The sequence below is a fragment of the Bos mutus genome, chromosome 15 (genome assembly GCF_027580195.1).
Source record: "Bos mutus isolate GX-2022 chromosome 15, NWIPB_WYAK_1.1, whole genome shotgun sequence".
In the NCBI taxonomy this organism is placed as follows: domain Eukaryota; kingdom Metazoa; phylum Chordata; class Mammalia; order Artiodactyla; family Bovidae; genus Bos; species Bos mutus.
In genome coordinates, this window is record NC_091631.1 from 78,750,342 (window position 1) to 78,763,424 (window position 13,083).

Sequence of the window (13,083 nt, forward strand, 5' to 3'; positions counted from 1 at the left end):
ATATATATCATAATATATAATATATACCATATATATGATATATATCATTATATATATCAAAATATATATTATATATATATAATATATTATATATAATAGTATAATATAATATATATATAATGTATAATATATAACATATATAATTATAATTAATATAATATATAAAACAATATATAGTAATATAATATATATTTATATATTATATCACATACATAATATATATACAATATATATTATATACATTTATATATATATATATATATATATATATATAAAAATATAGATAAAGGTAAGTGCACCACAGTATAGAGAGTTATGTGCATTGATGTACTTTCATAACAGTCAGTGGTACACTCAGATATCACACATATAGAATGTAAAACTCAGTCTCAGTATAGAACTGTCTTTTGGACTCTGTGGGAAAGGGAGAGGGTGGGATGATTTGGCAGAATGGCATTGAAACATGTTTAATATCAAATATGAAAAGAGTCACCAGTCCAGGTTCGATGCATGGGAGAAATATCAATAACCTCAGGTATGTAGATGACACCACCCTTATGGCAGAAAGTGAAGAGGAACTAAAAAGCCTCTTGATGAAAGTGAGGGTGGAGAGTGAAAATGTTGGCTTAAAGCTCAACATTCAGAAAACAAAGATCATGGCATCCGGTCCCATCACTTCATGGGAAATAGATGGGGAAACAGGGGAAACAGTGTCAGACTTTATTTTTTTGGGCTCCAAAATCACTGCAGATGGTGACTGCAGCCATGAAATTAAAAGACGCTTACTCCTTGGAAGGAAAGTTATGTCCAACCTGGATAGCATATTCAAAAGCAGAGACATTACTTTGCCAACAAAGGTCCGTCTAGTCAAGGCTATGGTTTTTCCTGTGGTCATGTATGGATGTGAGAGTTGGACTGTGAAGAAGACTGAGCGCTGAAGAATTGATGTTTTTGAACTGTGGTGTTGGAGAAGACTCTTGAGAGTCCCTTGGACTGCAAGGAGATCCAACCAGTCCATTCTGAAGGAGATCAGCCCTGGGATTTCTTTGGAAGGAGTGATGCTAAAGCTGAAACTCCAGTACTTTGGCCACCTCATGCGAAGAGTTGACTCATTGGTAAAGACTCTGATGCTGGGAGGGATTGGGGGCAGGAGGAGAAGGGAACGACAGAGGATGAGATGGCTGGATGGCATCACTGACTCGATGGACGTGAGTCTGAGTGAACTCCAGGAGTTGGTGATGGACAGGGAGGCCTGGTATGCTGCGATTCATGGGGTCGCAAAGAGTCGGATATGACTGAGTGACTGAACTGAACTGATTATATATATATATATATATATATATATATATATACACACACACATATATATATACTATATATATATGCTAAACTTGTAGAAAAAGGAATACTTGTAAGATTTTAATTAAGTGATGAAGTTGTGTTGTACTTCAAACACAAAACAAGCCAGGTTATCATGTAAGAACTGAACACATCAGACCACTGTCAAAATATGGCACTCCCATGAGCAGTCTCCCTGAGCTCCTGTGATTGAGATTGACTCTGACAAACTTCTGTGAAGTTTATAAAATCAGTGCTGCAAACCTGAATACCCTTTCATATTGATCTTGAGAAGGCAGCTGTGAGCAGTAGAATCATGAGTGATCTTAATTCCCTGCCCAAGATTTGAACCTGGGTAGCCTGGCTGGGGTGGCTCAGATGGTAAGGAATCCACTTGCAATGCAGGATACCGGTGTTTGATCCCTGGGTTAGGAAGATCCCCTGAAGAAGGGCATAGCAACCCACTACAGTATTCTTGCAAGCAGAATCCATGGACAGAGGACTACAGTCCATGGGCTTGCCAAGAGTTGGGCATGACTAAGTGACTAAGACACGCACAACCTGAATGGAAACCAGGAATCTTAGCCACCAAATGAGCTAGGGCTAAGAGGCTAGAAGCTGTTTTTCCCTGAATCTCTGTCCCCAGTGAAAAATTCCTTTGCCATGTAGGCAAAAACTGTAAATGAAGATACAAAGTTTATTATTAGAGATGTAGCACAGCAAGAAGTGGGAGAGTACATAGAGAAACTGCTTGTTAAGACAGAAGCAAGGCCTGAGACACACACTCAGAGATAAAGAGTGTGGGTGTCCCTCCGAGTGAGGGGTAGTGCGGTAAGGAGGTATTTAAGTCATTTATATAGGTCAGTTCTTTCAGGTTTTATCTACCTTTAGCCAATTATCTGCTTTCTTTTTCCACACTTGACCTAACCTGGGGCACTCCCCTGGATGAGCAAACACCCCCCTCACCCCTGCCACCCCACCAAGAAGGATCTTGGAAGATCCTTCTGGGAAGAATAAGACTCATTATAGCCTGCCATTACCACTTGGCTTTTGACCCAGATGAAGCCTTCCTGCACATGCGTAATTTCTCCCTTGTCTCACAAAGAAGAGGAGGAAGGTCCCTTAATCCTTCACTCAAACAAGGTTTTGCCACTCTTTGTCCTTGCCTTGACTATTCCTTTGGCTATTGCCATGACTATTTTCTTAAGATGCTTACAAGAGACAAACACTGGCTATTTACCCTGTTTATGTTGTTACTTTCATTTCCCAGAGCAAACAGGAAGCTGTAAATGCCTTAACTGGAGCCCACCTATCCATTGTCTCAGAAAATGCCAACAGTTTTAAGTATTCAGCCTGAAGCTCACTTTTCACCCCATGAAATGTAAACAGGAGAGCAGCTGTAAACATCTACATTGGAGCCCATCTGTCTCCTACATCAATATGTTTTGTTTCTAGGTCTTTGAGAGTATTGAATTTGTCAGCTTGTACATTCTTCAGAACTTCAGATCATCAATATAAATAACTCTCAGTAGTCAAGTCTTTGATGCAGAAACATAAAGGAAAAAATATTGTGGAAAAATTTATACATGAACTACATTAATTTATTCCACAATTTTCTAAATTCAGTTCAAATTTAGTTTCCTTTTAAATAGTAGAACAGATGGGAATATATAACCCTTTGGAATTGATTGATTCAAAGACCCTTTTGTGCTCTAAGATCAAGTATCATCTAGTCCCAGTGTTTCTAAATTTTTGATATGTCACTACTTGTGTAAAAATTACCGGAGGAGCTTGTTTAAAATACAGGTTTTTTTTTTTTTTTTTTTATACCCTTTAACATTGGTGGAGATGGTTGGCTGGTATCACTGACTTTATGGATATGAGTCTGAGCAAGTTCTGGGAGTTGGTGATGGACAGGGAAGCCTAGCGTGTGGCAGTCTTTGGGGTCATAAAGAGACTGTGTGACTGAACTGAACTGAACCGAACATTGGTCTACTGAATCATAGATTCGTAGAATAGATACTGTCGTCTTTTCAAAAACACCTCAAGAGGATTAAAATGATCAGAAGAGTTTGGAGAGTACCGCCTAGTTACCATCTTAAAGCTGAGATATGAGTGCTCCAATAGCTGAGATCATTGTGTAAGGCATTGACAGTGTACAGTGCTTAATGTATCAATAATATGTGTACACCACACACACACACACACTCCAAAATCACAATCACATGTCCACATATTGACAGTAATTTAAATAATCAGACTTGTGAAAAAACAATGAAAATAAATGACAGAGAGATAATCAGTGATGGGTTTATTGCTGTGGAAAAATAAAGCTTAGGTAGGGCAAAGAGAAGAGGAATGCGTTATTAGGGCAAGTACCAGTTTACATAAGAAAGGTACATTTGTTTGTCCAGAATGACTCTCTCTAGAATCCACAGCTAGAAATCAGGTTTTGCCAGTCAAAGGAGCAGTGATAAATGGCTCACTGTTTTCAGTAAAGCTGTTTGGTTCAAACACTGGAGAAAATATGGTTTCCCAACCATGCATTTCAGTAAATTACATTTACCCTCTTGATTAACACACAATCTTGTATTCATCACAGATGTCTTTGGTATTGTTCAGTTTTTTTTAAGTGTTTCCTGTTAATCACTTTACATTAATAGTGATGGCTGACTACAGACTACAAGAGTCAGTTATCAGAAGCATATAAATAGGATGCTAAAGTTAAAATCCAGATATTAGGGGTAATATATATATTTTTTCCAATAGACTGTTTGAGTAAGGAAAATGAGTCCTAGAGAAAGAAAGCTTTTCCCCCAAACCAGAGGGTAACAGGTCTTTTGCTTTCTAAGTCTGTGTTTTATCTCTGACATTCTGCCCACAAACCCTCCCATCCAAACCTTACAAGGTTTAGTTTTGCTGTTTTGGAGGATTTGTACCAGAATTCCTTAACTCAGATTTTGGTCATTTTTCCTGAATCCTTTCATTCAAACAACATACACATATCAAATATTCATTATGTAAGAATCATAAATCCAAACACTAGAAAATAGTCTTAAGTATTAATACAACCATGGTGAACTCATTCTTTAAAGAAAATTGAAAAAAAGGAAAAAAAAAAAATGAAAAGGGCAAAGTCTGACCATGCTAAATTTCTGAGTTTGATAGAATTTCTTTGTTCTAGATATTTCAGAAAATTATGATTATGAAATATTAGAACAAATATAATCATAATGATAAATAACAACTTGCTTCTGTAGAATGTGTTATTCTCTTATTTGTTCCCCTCAAGACATCCTGTGAGATCATTATTATTGTCTTCACTGTGCAGATGAGAAACTTTGAGATCATCCACCTTGGATTGTCACTTTTTACTATTTCCCATTAGCCTCCCAGAAAACTCTCCTGCCCCACAGTTTCTTCGTTGCATTTTTTACTTCTGCATTTCTCAGTGTATAAATCAGGGGGTTTAACATGGGGGTGATGATGGTATAAAACACAGCCACCACCTTAATCTCTGAAAAGGTAGTATCAGGACGGATATACATGAAAGTACAAGGACCAAAAAAGATGATGACCACGGTGATGTGGGAGCCACAGGTGGAGAGAGCTTTGCACCTGCCTTCTGCTGACTGCTTTCAGGGACACTGGGATGATGGTATAGGAGATTAGCAAAATGACAAAGCTCCCCAGAGCAATGGTACCACTGTTGGCTGTCACGACAACACCAACAACATATGTGACTGTGCAGGTGAGTTTTAGCACAGGGTGAACATCGCAAAAGTAGTGAACAATCTCATTGGGTCCACAAGACGGTAGTTGGACTACCAGAGACACTTGGATGATGGAGTGTAAGAACATATCTATCCAAGTTCCCAGCAGGATTTTATTGCATCTGCTTCCATCCATGATGGTCATATAGTGTAGGGGTTTACAAATAGTCAAGTAACGATCATAGGCCATTACAGTAAGGATGAAGATATCAGTACAACCAAAGAAATGTACCCCAAAGAACTGCAACATGCACCCCATGTAGGAGATCATTTTCCTCTTGGCTAATATGTCCACAATCATCTTAGAAGCTGTGACCAAAGAGTAACAAATATCCACAAAAGACAGGTAGTTGAGAAAGAAATACACAGGAGACTTGAAAAGGTTGCCACACAAACTGTCAGTATGATGAGGAGGTTTCCCAGAAGAATGACTGTGTAGAAGAAAGAAAACACCACAAAACACATTTCTTCAACCTCTATGTTCTGAGAAGACCCCAGAAAACAAATTCAGTTGCATTGCTTATTTTTTCCATGGAATTAGTTTAGCAGGCCAGTTCTCAAGAGACAATTACATTATCTGAAAGAAAAAGAAAAAATGTAACAAAGACCAGCATTTATTTCTAACTCAAAACAAATGAATAACCAGAATCTATAAAAATGAAAAAATGGGTACTTACCACTGTTTAGCATGTATACCTAAAGAAATGGAAGTGCACATATTCTACATAGTTTAATCATCTTATGTCAAGATGATAGTCCTTTCATTAATTCAAATTTAGACACAAAGTCCAAAGAGATAAAGTAAATCCTCTAAGTCACACATCTATCCAACCCTCTCACTTCCCTCATGTTTCACAAAGATTCTTTCATCTGTTTCTAACAATTTGCTTCTTTCCTAACCTGTCTAATACACTCAACTGAAATTTGAAACAACTTTTGAGTTTTGGAATATGACAACATCTATATCCTGAAAATGTTCATCTTACTTTTGACACAAACACACACACCCATATTTTCCTGCCTGAATACTGCTATGAGTGTTCAAATAGCTGAGACTGGATGACATTGCAGGTTCTTCTGAAGAAACTGTGATATTTGTATACATGCGTTTTTGTTCCCATATTTGATATAAAATTCTTATAGTAAAGAGTGATGTGATATAGTAGAAAGGAAAGCAAAATTATGCAAATCTGATTCTGAGATCTTGGAGCTGTACCTCTAGATAAATTGTTAAGCTTCATGGGGCTTCAGTTATCCCACTTGCAAAATGAGAAAGTTTTAATTTCACTATCATCTATAACATAAAGAGTTATTTCTAGTATGAAATAATTAAAAAAAAAACCACAACTCTTTCAGCTTGGAATAGCCATAAAAACCTGAAAAGGAGGCAGAAACTAAAGAAAACAATGAAAGAAACTGATGGAGTAGAGTTGCTTTACAGTGTTGTGTTCATTTCTGCTGTACAGCAAAGTGAATCAGACACACATATACACATATCCCCTCTTTTGTGTATTCTCTTCCCATTTAGGCCAGCACAGAACACTGACTAGATATCCTCGTGCTATACACTAGGATTATCATTAGTTATCAGTTTTATTCATAGCAATATACATATGCCAAGTCCAATCTCCCAATTCAACCAACTCTACATCCCCCGTCGATATTCATAATTTGTTCTCTACATCCGTCACTCTATTTCTACCTTGCAAATAAGTTCATCTATACCATTAAAAGAGTAGGATGGGTAGATACATTGTGATAAAGTCACATAATGTAATACTATTTTACAGTCATAATGAGTGAACTAGAGCTACTCAACATAAAAATTTTTCACAAAAACTTATTGTAGAGTAAAAGAAGCCACCTCCACAAAAAGTTGCTCTGTATGACTCTGTTATATCAAATTTAAAGGGATCAAATTTAAAAGGAACTGTTGGAGGCACATCAAGATTTGTTTGATTTAAATAGAGGGGAGAGAAATCTTACCTTCAAACTCAGTGTTGGAGGATTCCCCAGGAATTGCATTGCTTTGATATTTTATATATTTATCTGTTAACATCAGTAAATAAATAGATATGACTCATTCCTTAATCTCACTAGTCCTTCATATTTACTTATAATGGATGACTCTCCAGTGGTGTAATGTCAGACACTCTAGTGAGGTCACTGCAGCATATGTACAAATAAGGGGCCTGGGGAATACCTTTGATTAAAGCCCCTCTCAAGCTGTTTTTCAAGCCAAGCTACAGATGTATTAATAAATGATTCTGTAAGTTCTGGTTTAGGATAGGATTACACAGTGTCTTAGGTAATTATCAGGAATTTTATCGAACTGAGGATACATCTCCCAAAGATCTGTTAATTCCAACTGAAGTCTGTGATCTAAGTTATGTTTTGTAGAAATGTTGTTCCTGACCTGAATTTTAGATTTTATAACATAGTCATTCCAGGTGTGTCTTCTCTTTTACAGTAGAAATAATGATAAAAACTGTAATATAATGACAACCCAATTCAGACTTGAACATATCCCTTAAAACTTTCTTATTTTGCAGGAGGGATAGCAGAAGCCCCATGAAACTTAGCAATTTATCTAGAGGGACAGCACTACTATCTTAAAATCAGATTTGCATAATTTTGGTTTTCTTTCTCCTACACTGCATCTCTCGGTATGAGAGTTTGATATCAAATAGGGGGTCCAAAAATTCATGTACATTCTCACTCTCCTTTTGTTTGTCCTCCTGAATTAAACAAAACATTTTATTCTCCACTCAGAGAGTCCTTCAATTTAAGAGATCTCAAATCATAGCAGTTTTTGACAACTGTGAATAAAGCGACTTGGTTATCATCTCAAAGAAACCGGTCATTTAAAATCAAGCCTGAGGATCTGGGGATTGTGTCTCCATTGTCCATCCTGTAAGGTCCAGGAGGAAGGCGTCTTTCTCCCAGAATCAAGATTCACCTCAAAGAATTTCTTCCTCCACGTTTGGAACATTTCAAACACACTAACACCCATTTTCTTTTGAAAGTCAAGCATTTTCCTACTCATATGTCATTAGTATCCATCTCATAGTCTGGTTTGCATGCACTTCATCATTTTATTATCATCTTAAAATTTTTATTCTCCCCCTATTTCTAAGAACATCACCTTGCAATTATATTACGAGTATTCAAAATATAGAAATTTGATAAAATTCTCGCTTTTTCAGAAACCTTTAATGTTAGTTTTAGAATTGAAAAATCTCACCAGTATTGTCCAGACCTTGGATTTTGCTTTGTTTTTCTATCACTCCTGAGATAATTTGGATGCAACTATTCAAAACGAAGTTAAGAGTGATGCCTTAAGAATTATTTTGTGAATAATTGGTTTCAAAGAATCCCTGAGTCCAGAAACTCAAAAACTGGTAGAATTTTGTTGTTCCTGGTCTGTCTCTCACCAAGTGAAATCTGCCATTTTGCAGTACTGTTGGCAACAAATGCTGTTATCTCTACTTCTTATAAGGTCATTCTAAAGGGAATGATACAAAATGTGAATGATCCTGGGGAAAACCTTTCTCCCAAAGTACCCTCTATAATCAGAACCACTTCAGAGAACAGTGAGCTTTAATTTCCAGATGTCTTTTCAGTTTGCTAAAAAAAAAAAGAAAAGAAAAGAAATGTTAAAAAGCTTTTAATTTATTAAAGTTAAACCAGAGCAACATTGTAAAGCAACCATACTCCAATTAAAAAAAATTAAAAAACAATTAATTTGTGCATTTAGAACAATAACACTATTCCAAACACTTCAGTAAACATAGATATAAGATTATTTTATGGAGGTTTACCTTGTTCAGTGGAATAATGTGTATGTATGCATATATACATATATGTAATATAATTTACTTGATAGTTTATATATATTTATTTAAAAGATATCTTTTTGGAGGTATTTCTCTGTTGAATTTTAATTGTCCTGCTTTTAAAAGTTCCATTTGATTGGAAAATAGTATATTCAATAGTATTAGTACCATTTTTTTTTCTTTTTTAATATAGTTTCTGGTGATTTCTGGAGAAACTGGTGGGAACAAATTCACTTCCAACCTATACTTGGAATAATCATAGTGCGGGCTTTCATTCTTTTATATTTTGATTGCAAACTGTTATGGTTGACTCTTGACCACTGATATTCTTTCTTATTCCTCTTGTACTTCTACTCTTTCCTTTCCCCTCATTCTTTCTATACCTTCTTTCTCCTTCTTACTTTCATCTCACCTCCTTCTTCATTTATAATAAAATGTCATAAAGCAACTAGTTCATACTTTTAGGGAGAACTTATGAGTTGCCCATTGAAGCTGATTTTTTTGTCTCACTGAAGCTTTTAATAGACAATATGGATTCATTTTCCAAGCAATTTGCTAACAGGACAGGGAAAGATGTACATATTCATCAAGTTTTCTTTCCCATGAGCCAAAGTTCACCACACAGTGGCCATTTTCTCTGCAGTCTCTGGCCATGTACTCTTCCTGTAGTTGTGGGAGAAAACAGAGTCCTGAAAATACTAGGGACATTCATAGTAGCAGGAAGGAGTTTGATGGGAAACTTCTGAGCGTATTTAGGATCCACTCATGTCATGCAGTATATACCTGCTCATCAGCAACAAGGAATCTCTAGGGAAATTCCAGGAAATTTTCAGTGTTTTTCTTTCACTTTCTGCCTTGTATGCATGTAAGCTATCTATTGATATACTTTGGCAAACAGAGCTAAGTCAAAAATCAGTGGCTTACCAACACACAATTTAATCCCCAAATTAGTAGTTTAAAAATCGTAACACCACAACTTAAAGGCTTAAAATAAAAACATTGTGTTTGGTTATAATTCTGCAGTTTTCCTTGGATTCACCTGGGTGGTTCTTCCACTGAGGCTTCCTGGCAGCACTCTGATAGCCTGAATGGAGTAGATGCTCCAAGATGGCCTCTCTCATGTGCCTTTCAGTCAGTTCTCTCTCATTCTCCAGTAGCATCTACAGGGCTCTCTCACACCATGGCTGTCTCAGGGCAGTAGTTGTTTCACAAAAGCTAAATCTTCAAGGTCTCTCAACCTAAGCTTCAGGAATCATACAATATCACTTTTCCCCACATTTTGCTCATGTATTTAAAAATTTACATGCAATATTGTTCCTGAGGGATTCCCAGATGGCTCAGTAGTAAAAGAATTCATCTGCCAATGTTGCAGACAGAGATGTAGGTCTGATCCTGGGTCTGGAAGATCCTCTGGAGGAGGAAATGGCAACCCACTCCATTGTTCTTGCCTGTTAAATCCCATGGACAGAGGAGCCTGGTGGGCTAGTCTAGGAGTCACAAAGAGTTGGACATCACTAAGCTTGCATCCATTTTTACTGACCCTTTGAGTCAGACTCCAACAAGGGTCTTCCTGTCCTTGTTGTTCAAGCCAATAGAATGAAAGGAGCTCAGTTCAGAAGCAAAGGAAGGGAAACTATGTTCTTTGAGCAAAGAATGAGAGGAATGAGCTGGCTCCAGAGCAGCCGTCCCCAGCCTCTTGAATCTAATGCCTAATGATCTGAGATGGAGTTGATATGATACTAATAGAAATAACGTGCAAATAAGTGCAATGTGCTTGAACTATTTGGAAACCATCCCCTAGTACCCAATCCCATTGTTTATGGAAAAATTGTCTTCCATGAATGTGGTCCCTGGTGCCAAAAATTTCGGGAACCACGGCTGCTGCTGCTGCTGCTAAGTCACTTCAGTCGTGTACGACTCTTCGAGACCCCATGGGCTCCAGCCTACCAGGCTTCTCCATCCATGGGATTTTTCCAGACGAGAGTACTGGAGTGGGGTGCCATTGCCTTCTCCGAACCACTGCTAGAGCACAGTATCTCCATCACAGACAGGCTGTTGGCAGGGCTGCTGAGGCTGCCAGTGTAGAAGAGGCGGAGTTCTCGCGGGAACATCCAGATGTGTTGCTCCGCTTGCACTCAACTGGCCGCCACCATCTTGAGTCTCTGAGCTGTGTCATCTTTTGTCTCTGAGTCCTTCTCCCTACATCCTTGAGCAGAGCCAGCACAGCCTTTCAGCAGAGGAACTCTGGTCTGAAGCACCAGCAGGAGGCTTCTGCACGTGGCAGCCTGTGAGCAAGTGAAACCAGATGAAACACAAAGGAAAAGAGAAAGGTTAGTTAGTTTTTTCTTATTTTTTTTAACCCTGCTTCTAATGTTATTGCCAGGGACTTCCTAATGAGCTTTGCTGGTGAAAAATCCCTCCTCTGTCTGGCTTCTTACTCTCGAGGGATGCGGAGGGGTGTTGCTCTATCTCTGTAATTGTTTCCTGCTGATTTCAGGCATCATCATAGCCCTGTGCAAAGGAGCAGAATTTCCCCTCAGCTGCCATTACGTATGTTTGGTTGTTACCAAGCTTCAGTCCTAAACGTTCATCTTCATGAGATGAACCCCAGTTTTCTAAACTTTTGGAGGGAAAGGACATCGGACACTTTAAGAAACATGAAAGAGTAAAGTATCTAGGTTTGCCTGTGGGCAAATATGCCTTGATGTCTAGCTTCACTGGCCGGGTCTGAATGTCTCTGTTCAGGCTTTGGTTGTTTTTTGGAAGAGAAGCTTCAGGTCAGAGAGGTTCACAGGGGTAGTCAAGGAGGCCATTGTCCTAGGTCGTTTCTCTGGAGGTTGAGGCTTGTGATCCCTCTTCACTTGAGTATGATGACCCCATGAAGTGACCACAGCGACTTCAGCATGGAATGTGTGGTTAGGGTCACCAAGTGGGGTTGTTCTACCTAGGAGTGAGCTGGTCTTGCAGGTTGTTGGTTTTCCTGATTTTTAGATGCCCCCAGGCTTCTGGCCAGAAGAGATAGTGAGCCAGGTCAGGGTAGCACCTAGTTACCATGTTTTGTGAGAGTTTTCACAGATTCTCCTACCTGGAGGACACACTTGAACTGTTCCATTTCAAGGTATTTAGGGTGTCCATTCACTCAGGCTAGAGGAACGTGTCTACAATATAGAAGATCAAATGCATTTAATTTTAACTTAGCCACTGGGGGTAAGCACATGCAAAGAAGGGCAGTGAGAAGCAAATTAACCCAGTTTTTGTCCTTTCTTTTTTGTTTTAGATTTACTGAGGTATAGGTGATTTACAATGTTGGGTTAATTTCTGCTGTATAGCACAGTGATTCAGTTATACATATATTTTCAGTTGATATATATATATCCAATATATATATATATATATATATCCAATATATCCAATATTAGTCATTGGACTAGTGATATATATATATATATATATATACACACACACACACACACACACTTTCATGCATTGAGGAGGAAATGGCAACCCACTCCAGTGTTCTTGCCTGGAGAATCCCAGGGACAGCAGGGCCTGGTGGGCTGCCGTCTATGGGGTCGCACAGAGTTGGACACGACTGCAGTGACTTAGCAGCAGCAGCAGCAGCAGCAGCAGCATAATACACTATATGGGTTTACGATTGCCCATAGGATGTATTTTTTATATATATATATATATTTGTAAATATTTATAAATATATTTATATTTATAGTGTATATAAAATACACTATATGGGTGTATGATGGCCCATAGGATGTATTCTATATATACACACACATATATATATATATACATATATATATATGTGTATATATATATATATATATACACATATATACATATACATACACATATATATGTATATACATACATATATATGTATGTATATACATACATACATACATACATATATATACATACATACATACATATACATACATACATACATACATATATATGTGTATATATGTATATATATATATATATATATACATACATACATATATATACATACATACATACATATATATGTGTATATATGTATATATATACATATATATATATATATATATATATATATATATATATATATACATACATATATATATATATATATGTAT

At 37.3% G+C, this 13,083-nt stretch overlaps 1 pseudogene; it reads right to left on the bottom strand.

The window, feature by feature from the left end:
• Window positions 1-4,712: 4,712 nt before the first annotated feature.
• On the bottom strand, window positions 4,713-5,644 carry LOC102274071 (olfactory receptor 4S2-like; annotated as a pseudogene).
• Window positions 5,645-13,083: the final 7,439 nt, after the last annotated feature.